At 44.0% G+C, this 22,551-nt stretch overlaps 1 protein-coding gene across 7 annotated transcripts in view; it reads left to right on the forward strand.

The window, feature by feature from the left end:
- Positions 1 to 22,551, forward strand: part of LOC140185152 (neural cell adhesion molecule 1-like) — a 722,060-nt gene that overhangs the window by 421,065 nt on the left and 278,444 nt on the right. The gene's annotated exons all lie outside the window — the stretch shown is intronic.

Below are 22,551 nucleotides of genomic sequence, written 5' to 3' on the forward strand. Positions count from 1 at the left end.
TGGCTGGCATAAAAAAATTGGGAACCCCTGAAGACACACACTCAATGTTTCGGGTATAGCCTCTTTCCCGCTACAAGATTTCTGAAAGGACAATTAATCCATAAACACTACCTCACTTCTTTCGCTTTTTTTTTGCACTACTTACGTAATTTAATTTTAGTATATATTTCTTATATTAATTTATATGTTTTTATTATTATGTTACAATGTACTGATGCTGTAGAGCAACCAATTTCATGACATATGTCATTGATTCTGATTCTGAATCTAATTCTGCTTCTGAGTATCGGAGACACTTCAAAAGTTATTGCCTCAGCCCCCACTTTGGCTTCAGTCAAAGGTTATGTGACTTTCTGGGGCAGACCACAGGAATACTCCATCTAAAAACACTCAACTTAAAGTATTGAGTGATCTGCAAAGAGGCAGCTTGCAATGAATTCCAACTTCTACCCCACTGTTGTTAGATTCTTGAGCAGGTCTCTCGTATGATAATGTTGAATTCTAGGACTCCCAAACTAACTCTGGTTGTGGTCCTTGCACTCTTATTTGTCTGTCTGTACTGTACTTTCTCTGTGACTGTAAAACCACTGTATATTCTCCAGCAAGCATACCCAAACCTGGGGACCACTGCATAAAAATATAGAAAACCCCTGTTCTACAGTATATTCTACACCCCAATGAAGTGTCTCAGTGTTCCTCTCCATAGATGCTGCCTGACCTGCTGAGTTCCTCCCCCATTCTGTATCTATTTGTAATAGTTTGTTGCTCGAGTTGACAGCCATGTTACCTGCAATCAGATTTCAGCATCATTTCAGCATAATTTAATACATAGTTTAATATCTTAAAAACATTTTGAATTTTTTATAATAGAGCATATTTATTCTTCAAGGATGGAAAAGGTGGCTTCAGAGCCATAGGCAAAGTTGCAGTAAGAATAACCTGGAGTAACACACAAAATGCTGGAGGAACTCAGCAGGTCAGGCAGCATCTGTTGAGGGGAATAAACCGTTGATGTTTCATCAGGATTTCTCAGCCTAAACCATTAACTGATGCTGCTTGACCTGCTGAGTTCCTCCAGCATTTTGTGTGTGTTATTCTGGATTTTCAGCATCTGCAGAATCTCTTGTCTTTAAACTATATTCTTCTGTGTGTTCTGATTTCCTTTTTACCTCAGTTTATATATGGAATGACCTGTTTGGCTAGCAACATCTGTGTGTGTGATAATACTAAAGCAACCCAATTCCTATTATAAAACTCTGGCTTAATGTCCCAAATGTTTAAGGTTACTGTATTCACCCAATTCTTCATTCTGAAGCAGTAACATGTAGGATTTATTAGTTCTGATTGTGAATTTTCTTGGAGTGGGCACAGACATATGTCCACTCGATGCATTTGAGCAAGTTTGTGAGTGAAGAGCTTCTGGGCTGCCTCAGCAGTGATCATGGATTGAAGATACGGAGATGTGTGGTGCAGGGGTAGTTGAGAAAGTAGTTGAGTGAGTTTCTGTGGAGCTTGTGGGAAGCAATCACTGTGACATTCAGAGGGAATTAATTCCCAGTCGGCAGGTTCAGTGTGCTGGAGGCACAAGATGGAGTCTGAAGTGTTAGCAGCTGTGACCAAGAGTGAGGACAGGTTATGTGTTGGGATTGGGTTGTGCTTGAATGAGGCTGGTGGTGTTGGCAGCTTATGGTGCTTCAATAAGACTATAATATCAATGTTACAAACCATAATTTAGTCAGAGCCATAAGTAGTAAGAGCACAGGATGCTTGGTAAGTGCACAAGTTGAGAAAGAAGATGTTGGATTTCAAAGGTTAATGTTCTTAAAGGTGTGTAGAGAAGCTCACAAAGAATTAAATCAAATTTATTATCACTGACATATGTCATGCAATTTGTTGATTTGTGGCAGTAGTACAGTGGAGAGCATAAAATTACTATGTTAGAATAAGTAAATGAGAGCTAGTTAGACGGAGAGTGAGATAGTTAACTAGATAGGCAGATAGATAGGTAGATAGATAGAAAAATAGATTGAGCAAAAGAGGAATAGTGAGGTATTGCTCATGGACCATTTAGAAATCTGATTGCTGGTGGGAAAATGCAGTTTCTAAATCATTCAGTGAGTGTCTTCAGGATCCTGTACCTCCTTCCCAGTTGCAGTAATGAGAAGAGGTCATAAGCCGGATGTGAGGCTCCTTAAATGATGGATGCGACCCCCTTGAGGTACCACCTCTTGAAGTTGTCCTCAGTGGTGGGGAGGCTTGTGCCTGTGATGGAACTGGCTGAGTTTACAACCCTCTGCAGCCCCTTTTGATCCTGTGCAATGCAGCCTCTATACCAAGCAGTGGTGCAACCAGTCAGTATGCTTAATAAGTTGAAGATAGAATTTGGCACTGGTGAAGACGAGTGAGAAGGATGATGGGTGGAGCGATGGGAGGGGGAGAAAGAGTGACTAAATTGTGGCCTTATGACAGAAAAAAATGGAAGAATGTAAATGGGCTTGGATCCCAAGAAATAGCCAAATTGGCGTGTGCGGTAGTTGCTGGCAGAACTAGCATTAATCCAATCCTGACCAGCCTTCAGATGATGGTAGTGAAGGAGCCTCATAGTGCTGGAAGTCAAAGAGTTTCTATATTGGGTTGCATTTTCTCAGATTTTGGCCCAGATGCCACCCTGAATGATGGCACATTTCCGAGGCACACAGATGTGGAATGAGAAGGGAAATTTCATTAAGTATGCTTACAGAAAACTATTGAGAGAATTGCATGAAATTAAGTCAGCTGAGGTGGTACGCGATGGACTGGAGCAAAGGATATTGCGTTCCTAACTGGAGGCCTGTGGCTAGTGGTGTGCCACTTCGATTGTTGCTGGTCATTTATATCATTGATCTGGATGATATTATAGTCAACTGGATAAACTAATTTGCAGATGAGACCAAGAATGACAGCAAAGAAGGCTATCAAGGCTTGCAGCAGGATCTGGACCAGTTGGAAAAATGTGCTGAAAAATGGCAGATGGAATTTAATGCAGACAAGTGCGGGGTGTTGCACTTTAGGAGGACAAACTAGGGTAGGTCTTACACAGTGAATAATAGGGCACTGAGGAGTGTGGTAGAACAGAGGGATCTGGGAATACAGATCCATGATTCCTTGAACATGTCATCACAGATAGATAGGGTCGTAAAACGAGCCTTAATTTGGAGTATTGTGTCCAAGTTCTGGTCATCAACCTACTGGAAAAATATCAATAAGATTGAAAGAGTGCAGGTAAAATTTTCGACGATGTTGTCAGGACTTGGGAACCTGAGTTATAGGGAAGGACTGAATTGGTTAGGACTACATTCCATGGAGCTTAGGAGTATGAGGGGAGGTTTGATAGAAGTATACAAAACTATGAGGGGCATATACAGTGTTTCTGTGCTGTAGTATTCTATGACTCCATGATGTTAAAGATCCAGTTGGTATGGTGCTTGTCTCTGGTTCTAAAATGGACTATCGCTGTACACATGTTGGAGTTATGTAGTGGAGTGCAGAATCTGTCCAATGTTACTGAGAAGAAACTTAATATCTATAGCGTGTTGGACTGTTCAGTGTTCGAAATGTTGTCAGATATGACCATTCATTGGTTTCAGCCTGAGAACTGACAACCAAATCAAACTATGCACCTCTGTCTGGTATGTTAATGACATATTAACCAGGCCACATTGTTAAATAGCTGTGATTTGGCTCTAAGTTGTAAGATAGTATAGAGACATTCTTCAGAACCACAATCTAATTAAGTCAATTTTTTCGAGGTTCATTGCTTGCTGAAATTATTTACATCTGTGAACTTTGCTCTGGGTTTTGATGCAGGAATTGGGGTAGTTTTGATTACTCAGGAAAACTACATTTATTAAATCTACCAAATCTTTTTCATGCCAGCATGGAAGTCAAAGCAAAGAGAGAGATTTAACAGGACTACACTTCATGTCCCTGTCTTCCTGTGCAGCCATGCGAGTCACAGGCTCTGAGAACATCAAAGTTAATTCTCTTCATCGAGGTTTTTATCAAGGCCTTGTAGTCAGCAGAGGATTTGGAAGTTTCTGTTGTTTTCAAAGACGTTTACCACAATCAGCTTGCATAGCCTACACCAGGGTCTTGCGCACATTGAAAGAAAACTAACATGCAGAATGGTGCCCACCTCACACAGAGCCCAACAGCAAGACATGGCCTTGAGAGGCACGGTGAAGGGGATCGAATGTGGACGTGCCTGTCCCAAATGGAGCAGTGTGGAAAAGAAATCTCAAGAACACAGACAAGCACGAGAGTCCTACCGAAGGGTTTCGGCCTGAAACCAGCTATACTTTTTTTCCGTAGGTGCTGGCTGGTCTGCTGAGCTTGTCCAGCATTTTATGTGTGCTTCTCAAGAACACAGCACTGCAGACACTGTGTGGTGTCTGGAACCCAATGCCATGTGTGTACAGCGTCTAGAACTCAGTAATGTGGTGGCATTACTCAGTAAATCTGGCGGGCACAAAGAATGTTGGGAATGGCGAGAGTGGAGTGCCGCGAGAGGGGTGTGTGACAGGTGGCAGAGAAGGAGTGCCAGGGGTGGGTGTGGTGCAGGTACAGACACACTCAGCCCTGAGACACCAGGCAAGGTCATTTGATTCCAAACAATTAGTTTATTGATCATTACAGAATGTCCCTCTGGTGCTTCCCACTCCCACCCTTCTCCTTCCCCTTTTCCCAACCATGATTCCCCTCTCCCTAACCATGATTCCCCTCTCCCTGCCCCCTTCCCACTCTCAGTCCACAATAGAGACCCATATCAGAATCAGGTTTATCATCACTCACACGTCATGAATTTTTTTTTGTGTGGCTGCAGTACAATACATAAAATGACTACAGTACTGTGTAAAGGTCGTAAACTCCCTTGCTCTATATACAAACGCTTGTGTGTGTGTATGTGTGTGTGTGTGTGTGTGTGTATGTGTGTATATATATATATATATATATATGTATGTTTGTGTGTGTGTGTGTATATATATATATATATATATATATATATATATGCTGAAGACTGGCACAATAATAGAACCAAGTATACTGGCCTATTGGTGTACTGAACCCAATGCCATGGTTGCATGGCCATCTAGACCCCTCTACCTCGGTTGTGATGTCTGGAACCCAGTGCATTAGGTACATAGTATGTGTCTTGAATCCAGCATTATAGCATATGATGTCTAGTGCAGTGGGCTTGTGGCGTCCAGAATCCAGAGCCATGAGTGTGTGTGGGGTGTCTGAAACCCAGTACCATAGATGCGTGTATTGTCCAGAAGACAGGGCCGTAGGTGCACAGTGTCTCGAACCCGTGGTCTAGAATCCAGTGCAATGGATATGTGGTGTTCAGAACCCAGTGCCATTGGTGTACTGTGTTCAGAACCCAGTGCCAGATGCCTCAGCTGTGCAAGAGGTATGATCGACTGAAGTGCTTGTTACCTGGTCCACTCTCCACATAGCCATGAGTTACCTTGACAGATGTGAGTGTGGTCTGGGCACCTTGAAGGGGGCCCTGTTGTTAGGTGGGTGGCTGCTCCGACTCCGCCTCTGCATCTGCTGACCCTGTGACCTGTGATGCCAGTCTTTGTTAGAGGTAGGTGGGGTTTCCAGTCTTGGTGTTTAGCCAGTATTTCCATAAAGTGCGGTGACCTGGAAAGAGAGTGAAATTAAGTGGGGGTGTTGTGGTTAATCACGACTGCAAATCCTATCATTGAATCATCAAACTGTTACAGTAAGGAGGTGGCCATTTGTCCATTATATCTGTGTTGGCTGCCAGTAGAGCTGTGGTGTCCATCCATTCATCTGCCCAGTCACTGAGCCCTGTCAGTTATTGAATGAGAAGCTCTGCAGTTGGGGATTCATTAACACCGTGGCTCCATTACTATGCTGATAATCAGATAACTGAACTTAAAGTCTGCGGTTAGAAGTTCAAATTCGAATGGCAACTGGCAAGTTTATATTCAGCTAATTAAATCACCTATAGAGTGTCTGGCAGATGCAGTAGAAATTGGCTATGTTGACAGTGCTGTATTCACTGTGTGGCTCTGTTTGTGTCATACAGCAAGGAAGCAGGCTCTTCGGCCCAGCTCGTCCATGCCAACCACGACGGCCATCTAAGCCATTCACCATGTTTAGCTCATATCCCTCTTAACCAGGGGTTCCCAACCTTTTTATGCCATTAAGCGAGGGGTCCGTGCACCCCAAGTTGGGATCCTCTGCTCTAAGCCTTTCCTATCCATGTACCTGCTGAAGTGCCTTTTACATATTGTTACTTCACACAAAGATTCAAGTTTGAACCAGATTCCTGTTCATTTATCACATGTACATTGAAACATAATGTAATCCATCATCAGGGTGTGCTGAGGGCAACCTGCGTCACCACACATTCCAGTGACAAGATAGCGTGTCCGCAGCAGAACAACAGAGAGAACAGCAACCCCAAAAATAAGCTTTGTTCCTTCTTCCCTCCCTCACACATACACAGTCCTTCAATCCCAGGACAGGCCTCCAGCAAACACCGACTCAGGCTGAGATTTGGTTCAACTTCCAGACTTCCCATTCAACCCTCAGGCCTTAATTCTCAGTGTCGATCAAGACACACTGATCATCGAACATTAGACCTCGAATTCTGAACTCACTGTTGACAGGACCCCAACACTAAACCTCACCAATTATTGAACCTCAATTATTTCTTCTGGGCAGTGGTAGTGTTTGCACTTAACCTCCTGGGTACCTGGATCATTTAGTGCCTTTCCATCACCTTCCAAGAATACCTCAGACTCCCAAAGGGAACGTCAGTGGATGCTTTAAAGCTGCTGGGAACATAAAAGAGCGTCAAACCTTTTCCCACCTGTGAGAATTACTAGATGTCATTGATAAATGGCCAGGAAGGATCTCAGGAATTAGCTCCCAGATTAGTGGATTGTTATGAAGCTTGCACCCTGCTCTTGACAGGAGCTCCAGGTTCCAATATATTCTTAATGTGGAAATGCATCTGGAGCAGAAATGTAATGTACACTCATTGGCCACTTTATCAGGTTAACTTGTACACCCATTTGTTAATGCAAATATCTAATGAGCAACTCAATGCATAAAAGCATGCAGACATGGTAAAGAGGTTCAGTTGTTGTTCAGACTAAACATCAGAATGGGGAGGAAATATAATCTAAGTGACTTTTGACTGTTGGTGCCACACTGTTGGTTTGAGTATCTCCTGGAACTTTCACAAACAACAGTCTTTAGAATTTACAGAGAATGGTGCGAAAAATAAAACAAAAAACACATCCAGTAAGCAGCAGTTCTGTGGGTGAAAATGCCTTGTCAATGAGAGAGGTCAGAGGTGAATGGCCAGACTGGTTCAAGCTGACAATAAAGCAACAGCAACTCAAATAACCATGTGTTACAACAGTGGTGTGCAGAAGAGCATCTTTGAACACACAACACGTCGAACCTTGATGTGGATGGGCTACAGCAGCAGAAGACCACAAACGTACACTCAGTGGCCACTTTATTAGCTATAGGAGGTACCTAATAAAGTGGCCACTGGGTGTTGTTCCCACAGAGTGGATGTCTGCAGATTTGCTCTTTTCATTCACCAACCCTCCTAAGGAATAACTGGAGTATTCATTAATGATTAGATTATGAGGACACTCAGTCATCGTTTATTGTCATTTAGAAATGCATGCATTAAAAAATGATACAACGTTCCTCCAGAGTGGTATCAGAAGAAAACACAGGACAAACCATGACTAAAACTGACAAGAACACATAATTATAACATATAGTTACAACAGTGCAAAGCAATACCATAATTTGATAAAGAGCAGACCATGGGCACGGTAAAAAAAAGTCTTAAAGTCCCGATAGACTCATCATCTCACGCAGGCAGCAGAAGGGAGGAACTCTCCCTGCCATGAACCTCCAAGCACTGCAAACTTGCTGATGCAGCACCATTGGAAGCACCCGACTGCAGCGGACTCTGAGTCCGTCCGAAAACTACGAGCCTCTGATACAGTCTCTCCCAGCACCATCCTCTGCCGAGCGCTTCGACCCCGCCCCGGCCGCCGAGCAACAAGCAAAGCCAAGGATTCGGGGCTTTCCCTTCCAGAGATTCTGGACCACACAGTAGCAGCGGCAGCGAAGCAAGCATTTCAGAAGTTTCACCAGATGTTCCTCCATGCTCTCACGTCGGTCTCCATCAAATCAGGATTGTGCACGGCACCCTACTTGACAGATTACAGATATTCATCACCGGAGTGGCCGCTGCGAGCTGTGTCACGCCACCATTTTCTCCTCCCTATATGCAACATAACATTGGCTGATGTGTTAGATTCTTTGTGATATGCCGGTGTATTCTGCTCCAGTGTAATGTTCCTTTGTATAATAAACAGGCCTAGCAGTTTCATGACTGAAGCGTGAAGTCTGTTGATGTTCCTCTGATCTTGGGTAGTAACCTCCATAGGTATCTTCAAGGAGCAGTGCCTCAGAAAGGCAGCGTGGATTATTAAGGACCCCCATCACCCAAGACATGCCCTCTTCTCATTGTTACTGTCAGGAAAGAGGTACAGAAGCCTGAAGACACACACTCAGCGATTCAGAAACAGCTTCTTCCCTCTGCCATCTGATTCCTAATACTGCCTCACTTTATTATTCCTGTTTTTGCACTATTTTAATTTAGTTATTTAATATACACATATATACTTACTGTAATTGATTTATTTTTTTCCATACTTATCAGTTTTGCATTGTTCTGCTGCCACTAAGTTAACAAACTTCACCATATATGCCAATGATAATAAACCAGATTCTGATTCTGATTCTTGGGACGCTGAGACTGCTCAGCTGGCCTTCACCTTCTGCTTTGCCTTCAGTTGAATTGACAGCTTCTGATGCTTCGGGCTAAGAGTTAGTTGTCAATCTGTGGGACCTTTGAGTGTGAAGAGTGTTGAAAAGCCCAAGCTGCAGGTCTAACTTGATTGGAGGAAGCTGCTGAAAGCAGCAGTAGTCTTCACTGTTGACATAGCTTTACTTCATGTGAAACCTTGACTGAAAACACCCACAGAGATGGGCCATTGTGAAATGCTCAGACCTCAAACCTACAGTAGGTCATGAATACACACAATAATGCACTAAATTGATTACATTGTAGGAATATTGACAGATCTTTGACAGATTGTAGGATAAGTGACCTTAGACTGGTTGCATTAGTTAGTTTAGCCTTACTGGAACAGTTTTATTTTCTATAACTCGAGAAAAGGTTTATTGTTGCTGGAATTATTCGGCAGACCAGGCAGCATCTGTGGAGAGAAAAGAATCAGAATCAGGTCTAACGACATATGTCATTAATTTTGTTGCTTTGTGGCAGTAGTACATTGTAATACAGAATAATAAAGCTAAACTGTAAATTACAATAAGACATTAAAAATAAAATAGTGCAGAAAGAGAGCAAAAAAGAAACAGAATAGTGATGTAGATTACACAGGTTCATTGTCCATTGAGAAGTCTGAAGGCGGTGGGGTAGAAGTTGTTCCTAAAACTGTGTGTCTTTAGGCTTCTTGATGGTGGCAATGAGAAGAGGGCATGCCCTGAGCAATGAGGGTTCTCAATCATGGATGCTCCCTTTTTTAGGCATCATCTGTTGAAGGTGTCCTCCATGGTGGGGTGGCTAGTTCCCATGATGCAGTTGGCTGAGTTTACAACTTTCTGCAGCTTTTTCCAATCTTGTGCAGTGGCCTTTCCATACCAGATGGTTATACAACTAGTTAGAATGCTCTCCATGGTACATGTTGAAATTTGTGAGTCTTTGGTGACATACCAAATCTCCTCAAATCTCCTAATGAAATATAGCTGCAGTTAATGTCTCACTGCACTAACTTTTCAGTAGAGCTTCTAACAGATCTTTTGAATGAATGATCATCAACTTGAAACATGAACAAGTTTTTCTCTCGTCTGTCAAGTGCTACTCAGCCGATTTTTAATTAACTGAACTGAAATCTTGATCTATTTACTTGTCTCTGGGCCTTTCTGTACCCATCCAGCAACATCGCTGGTTTCTTCCCACGTTCCAAAGATACACGGTTAGAGTTAGTAGCTTCTGGACACGCTATGTTGGTGCTGGAAGCATGGCAACACTTGCAGGCTGCCTCTCCACTCCATCCTCAGACATAAACAACACATTTCACTGTATGTTTCAGTGTACATGTGACACCTAAAGTCAATGCTTTCTATTTCTTTTAAACTTTTATCCTACCGTGCTCACCGTGTCCATTGGAGGCAGTGCGAGCACAGCTGAAACCTGTCATATGGACAAATAAGGAGTAACACTCAAAATGTTGGAGGAACTCAGCAGGTCAGACAGCATCTCTAAAGCTAAAGGAGAGGAGAGTGGTTCATGCGAAAAAGAGAAGGAGGAAGGGCACTAGCAGGAGGTGATAGGCAGGCGAGGAGAAGAAAAGGACCAATGGGGAATTGGGAGGAGGAGGGAGAAATTATTCGAAGTTAGAGAAATTGATGTTAATGCTGTCAGGTTGGAAGCCATCCAGACAGAATGTGAAGTGTTGCTCCTCTGACCTGAGAGTGGCAGTAAAGGAAACCATGGACTGACATGTTGGAATGGGAGAGGGCAGTGGAATTAAATGGTGGCCTCTGGGAAATCCTGCTTGTTATCCTTCTCACATTTTTTGCTAGGATGTGACTCTACTGGTGCAGTATTATCTTAACTTGCTGCTTTAACTTTAAAGAAGGTACAGGAGCCTCAGGACTCTCACCACCAGGTTTAGGAATTGTTATTACTCCTCAACCATCAGGCTCTTGAACCAAACAGGATAACTTCACTCAACTTCACTTGCCCAATCATTGAAATGTATGAGTCCTGAGGCGCCTGTATCTTCTTCCTGATGGCAGCAGCGAGAAGAGAGCGTGACCTGGATGGTGGGGGTCCTTGATGATGAATGCTACTTTCCTGTGACAGTGTTTCATGCTCAATGGTGATGAAGGCTTTACCCCTGATGGACTGGGCTGTATCCATTATTTTTTGCAGGATTATCCATTCAAGGGCATTAGTGTTTCCATGCCAGGCTTTGATGCAACCAGTCTCCACTGCACATCTATAGAAGTTTGTCAGAGTTTTAGATGTCATTGCTGAATCTTCACTTTAGATTCACAACAGCACCTTTACTTCCAACTCCGAAGGAAGTAAAGGCGCTCCCATGCTCTCATTGTAATTGCAGTCGTGTGCTGGACCCTGGACAGCACCTCCGAAATAGTAACACCGAGGAATTTAAAGTTGCTGGTCCTCTCCATCTCTGATCTAGCAATTAGGACTGGCTCATGGACTCCGGCTTCATCCTCCTGAAGTCAATAATCAGCTCCTTGGTGTCGCTGACATTGAGTGAGAGGTTGTTGTAGTGGCACCACTCAGCCAGATTTTCCATCTCCCTCCTGTATGCTGATTCATCACCTCCATTGATTTGGATTACAAATCACAAACACAAACAAAAACACTGATAAAGACTGACTAGCAACTAATGTGAAAAAGAAGACAAGCAAATGGTAATAAATAAATAATACTGAGAATGTGAGTTGTAGTGTCCTTGAAAGTGAGATCATAGGTTGTGTTCAGTGATCAGTTACTGCTGAGGTGAGGCAAGTCAAGTTTATTGCCATTTAACGATATACATGTATACCGTCAAACAAGATATTTCTCCAGACCAGGGTGTAAAGCACGGTAATATACATAACACACAATAACTTAGGAGTGTAAGAATTATATCTACAAATGTATTGCATATAGATAAACAAAGTAACATGCATAACTTAAATATTGTTGGGTATAGCACAAATTATCCAGTGACTTTTAATGCGATGCGGCACGGATTTTAGAAACCTAATGGCCTGGGGGAAGAAGCTGTTTCTCATTCTGACCGTTCTTGTTTTTATGCATCGAAGTCTCCTCCCTGATGGTAGAAAGTCAAAGAGGATGCTGGATGGATGGGTGGGATCCCTGATAATACTAAGGGCCCTGCGTTCACAGCGCTCCTGATAAATGTCCAAATGGATGATAAAGACATTTGATCCTCTCAGTTGTTCTCACAGTCCATCCTGTCCGATGCTCAGCTGCTCCCATACCAGGTGGAGATACAGCTTGTCAGGATGCTCTCAATGGTGCTCCTGTAAAATTCTGTGAAGTTATCTACATTGATAACTCTGCGATAGTTGATTAATCACTACAGAACATAATAGAACATAGTGAGTGAACTGAAGGAAGATGAATATGTGTGTTCTATTAAGTCGCTTAGGCACAACTGGACATACTATCAGTTTTTATACCTTCAGTATCCATGAAGGATTGCTTTATGTTCATTGTCCTCAGATATTTGTTTACAGTCAGTTTCATCCCATCAGTTTCCGGTCTTCTCAAGATATATCAGACTCAGAACTTCACTGTGCCTTTAACCAGCTTTTTACCAGACAGCAGCAGCTGCAGTTTGTACCTCGAACTTGCCTAGGTAAATTCCCCAACCACCCTCAGCAAATGTCATAGCCTGGAGGACTGATTGGTCTTACACACACTGGTGACATCAACAGACACCCTCTCCTATCCAAAAAAAGTCTGACATCTGAATTCATTAGGACAGGCTGCAACTATGGAGGGAACTAAATAGTTAATATCTCAGGCCAAGGCCCTTCATCAGGTTTGGCTCCTTGAGGCACCTCATGTTTATATGTTTATAAGGTCCTGACATTATATGTTTATAAGGTCCTGACATTGACTATTTATTGCCTGAACTTCTGAATTTCTCCAGAAGGCACCTCATGTTTATATGTTTATAAGGTCCTGACATTATATGTTTATAAGGTCCTGACATTGACTATTTATTGCCTGAACTTCTGAATTTCTCCAGAAGTTCGTGTGTGTTGCTTGAAATTTCCAGCATTTGCAGAACCTAAAATCATAGAACACTGCAGCACAGAAACAGGCTCTTTGGCCCATCCAGTCCGTAACAAACTATTAGTCTGCTAGTCTCATTGACCTGCACCGGGACCATAACCCACCATAACCCTCCCATCCATGTACCAATCCAAATTTCTCTTCAATGTTGAAATGAAATCTGAATGCACCACTTCTGCTGGGAGTTCATGCCACACTCTCATCACCCTCTGAGTGAAGAAGCTATCCCTCATGGTCTCCTTAAAAGTTCACCTTTAATCCATAACCAATCACCTCTAGTTCTAGTCTCACCCAACCTCAGTGGAAAAAGCCTGTTAGTTATTTACCCTATCTTTGCCCCTCATAATTTTGTATACTTCTATCTCATTCCCCTATACTCCAGGGAATAAAGTCCTATCTAATTCATGCCTTTCCCTATCACACAGGTCCCTGAGCCCTGGCAGAATCCTTTTTAATTTTACTCTGCACTCTTTCAATTTTATTGATATTTTTCAAGTAGTTAGGTGACCAGAACCGCAAACAATATTCCAAGTTAAGCCTCACAAGCGTCTTATACAGTTTCAATATAACATCCCAATTTCTCCACTCAGTACTTTGGTTTATGAAGGCCAATGTGCCAAAAGCTCCCTTTATAACTCCATTTACTTGAGACACCACTTTTCAGAAATATGAATCTGTATTCCCAGATCCCTCTGTTCTACTGCACTCCTCAGTGCCCTACAGTTCACCGTTAATACCTACCCCGGTTTATCCTCTCTAAGTGTAACACCTCACACTAGTCTGCATTAAATTCCATCTGCCATTTTTCAATCCATTTTCTGCCCATTTTTTTTCAGTTGGTCCAGATCCCACTGCAAGCTTTGCTAGCCTTCCTCACTGTCCACTTAATCTTGGTGTCATCCGCAAATTTGTTGATCCAGTGTACCATATTATCACCCAGATCATTGATATAAATGACAAATAAAAATGGACCCAGGACCAATCCCTGCAGCACTCCACTAGTCACAGGCCTCCAGTCAGAGAGGCATCCATCTACTACCATTCTCTGGCTTCTCCCATGAAGCCAATATCTAATCCCATTTACTATGTCTTCTTGAATATCAAGTGACTGAACCTTCTTGACCAACCTGTCGTGCGGTACCTTGCCTAAGGTCCACGTAGACAACATTCATTGACTTGTATTCATCAACTTTCCTGATAGCTTCCTTGAAAACCTCCATAAGGTTGGTTAGACACAGCCTACCTTGCACAAAGCCATGCAGTCCCTGTCTATCCAAATATTACATTTAGCTACTTAGAATACCTTCCAGTAGCTTTCCCACTACTGATGTCAGGCTCACTGCCCTATAATTTAGAGACTTTCTTAAACAATGGAACAACATCAACTATCCTTTAATCCTCTGGCATCCCACCCATTGCTAAGAACGTTTTAAATATCTCTGCTAGGCTCTGTGCAATTTCTGCAGTTGCCTCCCATGGTGTCTGAGGAGCACATCATCAGGCCACCAGGAAATCCTGTCTTTTCCAGCACCAAGAGCAAAGCTGTTTGACAAAGAGGTTCCCAACTTTGTGTCAGGTCTCATGTATATAGAGGAGAAAGTCACCATGCCACCTTCAGTGATGGATACAGAGTTCCAAATGACATTCTCTACTATCTCCTCTGGGTTGTCCATTGCTACGTGATACATAAATGCCCGCCTCCTCATGTCCTGTGCACAACCATCGACTGCTTTTCTGTCTCGGCCACACTATCATCTCCTCAAGGACTTATCATCATGCACCCTCTCACATGCTCCATTTCTCTGGCCACGCTCTTTTAATACCATCAATACAGCTTCCCTGTGTGGTTACAAACATCCCGTATAGACTTATGGACAACCTGTATAAGTGGATCTAACTCTGTATGGACTCTCAGTACTAATGAAATTCTCTTCCTTTCTCTAATCCCAACTTGTCATCATTGATTATCTGCTCAGCTTTTACACACTCAGAATTCAGTTCCTTTTGATAGCATTCAGTCCTACAGATTTTGAGAGCCCTATGATTCTTTTGACTTTGCTGTCCGCTCCACGTTGACAAATGCGGGACTGTGCACAGGTCTTAGGCACCCTAGCTATGCATATATGCCTAAGACTTTGGCACAGTACTGTACCTCTCATTTGCATCCACCTATTGCTTGCAACCTCTTGCCTCATCCTTCTTCCTCACCTCTTTACGCTGGCCATCTCTCCTCAGGAGGGGTCTTGACATGAAACATCCATTTCTCTCCACAGATGCTGCCTGACCCTCTGGGTTCCTCCAGCAGCTCGTTTTAATTTTGCACCATATTCCAGCATCTGCTGTCTCTTATGTCTCCCTTCAAATTTTTGCTTGGTTAAAACCCTTTGGGTGCCAGCAGAGACCTTAATTCAGTTCTGCCTCAGTTTGCGTTCTGAGCAAGCAACTCCTTTTAAACATAAACACAAGAGATTCAGCAGATGCTGGAAATCCAGGACAACAAACACAATATGCTGGAGTAATTCAGCAGGTCAGGCAGCATCTATGGAGGGGAATAGACAAATACAGTTAGTCTTTAAAAATCTTTACTGAACTAATAATATCTACTCCATAAGACCATAAGAAGTAGGAGCAGTATCACGCCATTCAGCCGATTATGTCTACTCTACCATTCCATCATGTTTGATTTATTATCCCTCTTGACCCCATTCTCCTGCTTTCTCCCCATAATCTTTCATGCCCTGATTAACCAAGAGCCTGTCAACCTCCACCTTAAATACACCCAGTAATTTGGCCTCTACAGCCATCTGTAGCAAGGAATTCCTCAGATTCACCATCCTCTGGCTAAAGAAATTCCTCTTCATTTCCGTTCTAAATGATGTCCTTCTATTCTGAGGCTGAGGTCTCTGATCCTAGACTCCCCCCACAATAAAGAAACATCCTCTCCATGTCCACTCTATCTAGGCCTATCACTATTTAATAGATTTCAATGAAATTTCCCCCCCCACCCCCACATTCTTCTAAACTCCAATGAGTACAGGTCCAGAGCTATCCAATGCTCCTCATACATTAACCCTTTCATTACTGGAATCATTCTCGTGAATCTTGTCTGGACCCTCTCCAATGCCAACACACCCTTTCTTTGATAAGGGGCCCAAACCTGCTCACAATACTCCAAGAGCAGTCTGGCCAATGCCTTATCATGCCTCAGCATCACATCCTTAAAGCAGTTAATGTCTCAGGCCAAAGCCCTTCATCAGGACCTGATAAAAATGAGGTACTTTGAAGAGCCAGTACTGATGAAGGGTCTCGGCCCGAAACATCAACCGTATATTTCTTTCCAGAGATGCTGCCTGACCTGCTGAGTTCCTCCAGCATTTTGTGTGTGTTACTCTGTGCTTTGCTTGTGTGGTTTCTTTACAAGAGCACTGATATTTGTTTTTGACAGAATGACTCACTCAGAGATTTTACTTGACGTCATTTTCAAAGTAATTGGAGGAAGAAGTCATCCCTTTGATTCATTCTCCTGTCAGCACAGGCACACACACTTCCCCTGATAAAAAGATTCAGACCCTGTTTGATTTAGGATCTCTTGACAGCTTTTAATTTCCTCTGATGCAAGACCAGAAGCAATCTGCTATTTAAGCACCATGTAGCTAAATAGATGTTTGAGTGCGATGTACCCTGCAATCATCTTGTGCGGAAGGAACCTGGTGAGAAGATTGTGGGTAAAGTCTATCCGGTTTCCACCTGTTTCCTGGACATTTTATAATTGGATTCCATTCCTACCCATGTGCAATGCCCTCTCCGTCATCCCCAAATTTAGCCCTGGTCTGAGTAATAATGATTTGAAGATTAGCTTTGTTTCTCACATGTACATCCAAACATACAGTGAAATGTGTCATTGGTGTCAACAGCCAACACCGTCTGGTATTGTGCTGCCTATGACTCGCAAGTGTCTCCAAGCTTCCGGCGCGAGTGTAGCATGCTTCAATTCACTAAGCCTATCCTTATCCTGTACACTTTGGCACGCGGGAGGAAACCCACTGCGAAAATGTACATGCTCCTTACAGACGGCTGTGGGATTTGAATCCCGATCAGTGATCACTGTGCTATAAAGTGTTGTGCCACCATGGCTACCCACATGTCTAACTACTTCTAGGGCTGAGTCCTCCCTTTTCTCTCACACGTTTCACTGGAGGTGCTGATTTTTGTGCACATTGTGTTGATCTTCTCACCTGCCTGGTTAGCCTGTCAAATCTATTGTGGAAATTGTGGTAAAGCAAAGGTTAAAGACAACAACCAGGTGAGGATGACTTTGGCAGTGTGTAGTCAAGCCCAGATAAGGGATACCTTTGAAATGAGAATGCTGAGCCAATCTTGTTTACTGCGGAAAGACAGGTGAGAATGACTGTGGCAGTGCGTAATCAATCTAGAAGAACATAGCATCACACACAAAATGCTGGAGGAACTCCATAGGTCAGGCAGCATCTATGGAGATGAATGAACAGTTGACATTTTGGGCTGAAACCCTTCATCAGGACTGGAAAAAATTATGAGCAGTCAGAGCAAGAAGGTGGAAGAAGGGGAGGAAGAAGTACAAGGTGGCAGCTGATAAGTGAAACCAGGAGATGGGGAGTGTAGAAGTAATGAGCTCGGAAGTTGATTGCCAAAAGAGATAAAGGGCTGAAGAAGGGGGAATCTGATAGGAGAGGACAGAAGTTCATGGAAGAAAGGAAAGAAAGTGGAGCACTGGAGGGAGGTGATAGGCAGGTAAGAAGATAGGAGAGAGAGGGAAACAGGAATGGGGAATGGTGAAGCGGTGGGGGGGCAGTGGGGGTGGGCAATTACCAGAAGTTCAAGAAATTGATGTTCATGCTATCAGGTTGGAGACCACCCAGACGGAATATAACCTGAGTGTGGCCTCATTGCGGCAATAGATGAGGACATGGACTGACATGTTGGAATGAGGTTGGAAATAGAATTGAAATGGGTGGCTACTGGGAGGTCCCGGTTTCTCTGATGGACGTAGCAAAGATGTTCAGTGAAGCAGTCTCCCAATCTACATCGGGTCTTACCAATATACAGGAGGCCACATCAGGAGCACTGGATACAGTAGATGACCTTAACAGATTCACAGGTGAAGTGTCACCTCACCTGGAAGGAGTTTTTGGGGCCCTGAAAGGTAGTGAGGGAGGAGGTGTAGGGGCAGGTGTGGCACTTGTTCTGTTTGCAAGGATAAGTACCAGGAGAGAGATCAGTGGGGAGGGACGAATGGGCGAGGGAGTCGTGTAGGGAGTGATCCCTGCAGAAAGTGAAAAGTAGGGAGGAGGGAAAGATGTGCTTGGTGGTGGGATCCCGTTGGAGATGGCAGAAGTCACGGAAAATATACCGCGCCTTGTAAAAGTATTCAGCCCCCAGTGCAACACAGGCAAAATGTTGGAGGAACTCAGCAGGCCAGGCAGCATCTATGGACAACAGTCAACGTCTCAGCCCATTTGGGAATGTTGGGTCAGCCAATCAGGATGGTAGAATTGGGAAAATGGGGAGGAGAGGTTTTGTGACGGACACAGGTGGGGGTCGTGGTCTTTTTCGGCGTGAGATGAAGAGAGAAGAAGGTCAAGAGAACTGGCAATTGGATTCAATCTGACTGGAATGCGGAATCAATGTTCAAGATAGGAATTTCTACTGGTGATCGGTGAATAGGAGTCGGTGCTGTGAGTAAAACGGACGCATCCAGCTTTTGGAAGATATGAGCTCCAACAATGTGCGTGTTTGACTGGTTTAATTATAATGGACCCTTTTATTTATTTTTACCTTTTCCTCATGTAATAACTGTTTGATTAATCCGACATTAGTAAATACACCTTCTTTATAATTGTATTGAGTGTATGATCTGTTATTTCTTACAAGAGGATAATTGCGTAGAGGATAATATACAGTATTCACTCAGCTTGGGGTTTGGGTGGTTGAAACGTCCCAACGTTTCAGTTTGATGGGACCCAAGTCATACTGACCTTAGATGTATGGAGTTTAAGAAAGGTGGCTTTCTCACCATGGAGTCCAGTGGCTGTTAGTGAACGGCTAACGAGCTGTGCTTCTATATATAATATGTAGTGCAAAAAGAGAGCAAAAAAAGAAAATAGTGAGGAAGTATTCACGGTTTCATTGTTAGTTAGGGGAACAAGCTGTTCCTAAAGCATTGAGTGTGTACCTTCAGGCTCCTGTACCTCCTTCCTGATGGTAGCAATAAGAAGACGGCATGTCCTAGGCGACGAGGTTCCTTAATGATGGATACTGTCTTTTTGAGGTATCACCTTTTGAAGATGTCTTTGCTGCTGGGGAAGCTAGAGCCCATGATGGAGCTGGTTGGCTGAATCTGGGCGTAGAGGCCGAGTCTACACCAGAGACTGGAGGTTGAAGGCCCAACGTCTGTGAGTTTGGGAGTCTGGGGCCAAGGATCTGAGGCCCAGAGCGGTCTGACCTGGGGTTATCAGCCTGTGTGTGTGAGGAGATGTGAGAGTGGGAAAGGAACTTGTTTTGCAGCTATTGTCTTGTTTTGTTCTGTTGTTATTGTTGCTACTTGTGTTCTGCTATTGTTGTGCTGTAAATTGTGGTGTGTTATCTTTGCATCAGAATGTGTGGCGACACTTGCAGGTTGACCCCAGCACATCCTTGGGTGTGTTCATTGTGCGAATGTTATAAAAAGAGTAACGACCTTTAATAAAACCCGTTTGGTCTTCCGTAATAATAAAAGGAAGTACTTTTTCTAATCTGTTTGCTAATACTGTTCATTGATCAAGATTCTAAACTCAAGAATGTTTATTGTCATTTTTCAGTACACGAGTGTAGAGTGGATTGTTACTCCAGATCCAATACAGCATGGTGGTAGCATCCGTTAGTCTCGCGAGACCATGGATCTACGCCTGGAAAGTCTTGCTTCAGTCTGTGTTAGAACAGCGTCTGTTGTGGCTGTAGAGGCCCACACAGGAGTGACAGTCTCGGCTGTAGCGACTGCACTTGAGGGCGCTGTTCTCCAGTGTTGTCTTGGTGCTGTTTTTCCGACGAGTGTGCTTTTCTTCAGCAGCAAGCCTCAGCTTCTCTTCTCCTCTGTTTAGACCTCTGCGTAGTTCCAGCCTCCAGTGAGAGCGATTGCTTGTGATGTCCTCCCACCTCTCGACGTTCATTTTCAGTGACTTTGTGTCTCTCTTGCAAACGTCTTTGAAACGAAGATGGGGCCGCCCTTGTGCTCTCTTGCCGGAGGCCAGTTCCCCGTATAGCAGGTCTTTCGGGATCCTCCCGTCTGACATGCAGTGTACATGGCCCAGCCAGCGGAGACGGCGTTGTTGGAGCAGGGTGAAGAGGCTGGGCATCTGGGCATGGGCCAGGACCTCATTGTTGGTGACTCGGTCAGTCCACTTGATGTCCAGGATGCATCTCAGGCTGCGAAGGTGGAAGGTGTTGAGACGCCACTCTTGTCTGTAGTAGAGGCTCCAGGTCTCGCTGCCGTAAGGCAGTGTGCTAAGGATGCAGGCCCTGTAGACTGCAATCTTGGTGTGCATCGTCAGCTTTCTGTTCTCCCAGACTCTCTTTGTCAGCCTGGCGAATGTTGAGGCTGCTCGTCCAATCCGTCTGTTGATCTCGGGGTCTAGGGAGAGGCTGTCCGTGATGGTGGAGCCAAGGTATGTAAACTCATGAACTACCTCCAGCTCGTAGTTGTTGATGGTAATGGCAGGGGGGTGCTCAACGCCTTGGCCCAGCACGTTGGTCTTCTTCAGGCTGATGGTCAAGCTGAAGTCCTGGCAGGCTCTTGAGAAGCTGTCCATGAGGCGTTGCAGTTGCTCTTCAGAGTGTGTTGCCAGTGCCGCATCGTCTGCAAATAACATGTCCCTGATGAGTACTTCACAAACCTTGGTTTTTGCCCTCATCCGGGACAGACTGAACGGCTTCCTGTCCGATCTGGTGGGAAGGTAGACACCATCAGTTGATGTTCCAAAGGCGTGCTTCAGCATTACTGCGAAGAAGATGCCAAACAGGGTGGGGGCAAGCACACAGCCCTGCTTCACACCGCTGCGGATGTTGAAGGCCTCTGAAGAAGAGCCGTTGACGCCCTTCATTTCTGTGTGGAATGACTGAATTATCCCGAGGAGCCTTGGGGGACGAGTATTTTGAGCAGGCCGTCTCTGCTCACAAGGTCGAAAGCCTTCGTAAGGTCAATGAAAGCGATGTAGAGTGGTTGTCTTTGCTCTCTGCATTTCTCGTGTAGCTGTCGAAGGGTGAAGATCATGTCGATTGTGAAGCGTTCTGACCTGAAACCGCACTGAGACTCGGGATATACCCTTTCGGCTATTTTCTGCAGTCTGTTCAGGACCACGCGGGCGAAGACCTTCCCAACGATGCTCAGCAAGGAGATTCCCCTGTAGTTGTTACAGTGGCTTCTGTCCTCTTTGTTCTTATATAGGGTGACAATGTGGCAGTCTCTCATGTCTTGCGGCACTACTCGCTCTATCCAGCACTGGCACAGTAGTTCGTACAGGTGGTTTAGCAGGACGCCCTTTGCGCATTTGATGGCCTCTGGTGGAATGCCATCCAATCCTTTATCCAATACAGCATAAAAACGCAATAAGTATAAAGAACACAATAACAAAGCACAGTACATATAAATATAAAAGCAATCCTATTAAACACAATGTATATGTAGTTCTTATATACGTGGACTGATTATATGTATGTGAAGTGATGTGAGATGATGCTTATGTAGTGGTGGTTGGGGGTGTGGAGGAGTGGGTTAATGGGTGGAGATGTCGATCAGAATTACTGCTTGGGGAGACTAACTGTTTCTAAGTCTGGTGGTCCTGACATGGATGCTACGTAGCCTCTTCCCTGATGGGAGTGGTACAAATAGTCCAAGGAAAGAGTGGGTGATAATAGAGAAGCACAAATCTGGGGAAGGATACAAAACTGTCTCAAAGGCACTGAACAAACCTCAGAGCTCAGTGCAGAACATTGTGAATAGTGGGAAAAATATGAAGCCACAGCCACACTACCAAGATCAGGCTACCCTTCTAAACTTTGTCACCAGATAAAAATGGCACTTGTAAGAGAGGCTACTGTGACAGCAGCAGTCACTCTGAGTGAGCTGCAGAAGTCAGTAGCTGTAACTGGAGATACAGTTCATGGCTCCACAATCTCTAATGCTTCGCACAAAAAGTGTATTTATGGAAGAGTGGTAAGGAAGGAGCCCTGGCTAAAAAAAAGCATATCCTTACCAGTAAAGTTACATTTAGAAGATACTGTGAAGATGTGGAAGTCGGTCTTGTGGTTGGATAAGACTAAAGTGGAACTTCTAGGCCTCAGCACTAAGCAGTACGTGTGACATAATTTTAGTACTGTGCATCAGCCAGGTAACAATATCCCTACTGTAAAGTATTGGTAGTATCATGCTATGGGGATGTTTTTCAGTGCAGAGACTGTAAATCTAGTCAGAATTAATGGGAAGATAAATGCTGCTAAATACAGAGAGATCCTGGATAAAAACCTGCTAGTCTTTGCCAGAAAGCATAAACTGG

Source organism: Mobula birostris, chromosome 20 (genome assembly GCF_030028105.1).
Source record: "Mobula birostris isolate sMobBir1 chromosome 20, sMobBir1.hap1, whole genome shotgun sequence".
In the NCBI taxonomy this organism is placed as follows: domain Eukaryota; kingdom Metazoa; phylum Chordata; class Chondrichthyes; order Myliobatiformes; family Myliobatidae; genus Mobula; species Mobula birostris.